We start from the raw sequence: 948 nt of genomic DNA, 5'->3' as shown, positions 1-948 counted from the left end.
CTACTCTAACTAAGAAAATATATAGAAGAAAAAAGTTTAGATAAGATGCATGTGCAAATTATTAATTAATTTTTTAATGATGTAAAATTTTAAAAGTAATAATTTTAATATGTGTCCTAATGCTAAATCCAAATAATAAGATAAAAATAAGGGAAAAGGTATATACACCAAACTCTTATTATTAATCTTCTTTGTTATTAATTGTGCATATATAACAAAGAGTATAGAGTAGTAGTAGATATATTATTGATGAAAAGTTTTTGACCATATTGGTATATCAATGTTTCAATAAATTTTAGCCGTTGATTTTAATTAGAGTAAAGTATCGTTTTTGTTCTCAATATTTGGGGTAAGTTCTATTTATATCCCTAACGTTTAAATTGTTCTATTTATATTCTTAATATTTATAAAAGTGATTCAATGTTATCCTATTATCAATTATACTAACAAATCAGATTATATTATTTTCACTTGGATGTATTCATTCTCAATTAGGTATCACTTGGATGTGTTCGATTTTAATATTATACCCACTATTTGTGTTTAGATTCAATTATGTCCCTAAAAAAGTGAATTATGTAAATATTGTAGAAATTAGTTTCAACATTTGATGAGCTATTTTCAGAGTAGACCATTGATTCTATCATAAACATTTGTATTCTAACTTCAAAAAGAGATTTTTAAAACTCAAATTAAAGCACTTATGATGTGTAATTGATGACAAAAGAACATCGAATCACGCTTTTACAAACGTTAGGGATACAAATAAGACGATTTAAACGTTAGGGACACAAATAGAATTTATCCCAAACGTTAGAGACAAAAATGATACTTTATTCTTTTAATTATATACATATTNNNTATTATTAAAGAGAAAAAAAGTATGTGTGTGATTGAAATTGCAATGGTGGGTTGAGAACAGTGGAAAAAAGCATCCGGTTCCATAAA

Source organism: Arachis ipaensis, chromosome B08 (genome assembly GCF_000816755.2).
Source record: "Arachis ipaensis cultivar K30076 chromosome B08, Araip1.1, whole genome shotgun sequence".
Taxonomy (NCBI): domain Eukaryota; kingdom Viridiplantae; phylum Streptophyta; class Magnoliopsida; order Fabales; family Fabaceae; genus Arachis; species Arachis ipaensis.
Note: the sequence above shows the minus strand (reverse complement) of the source record.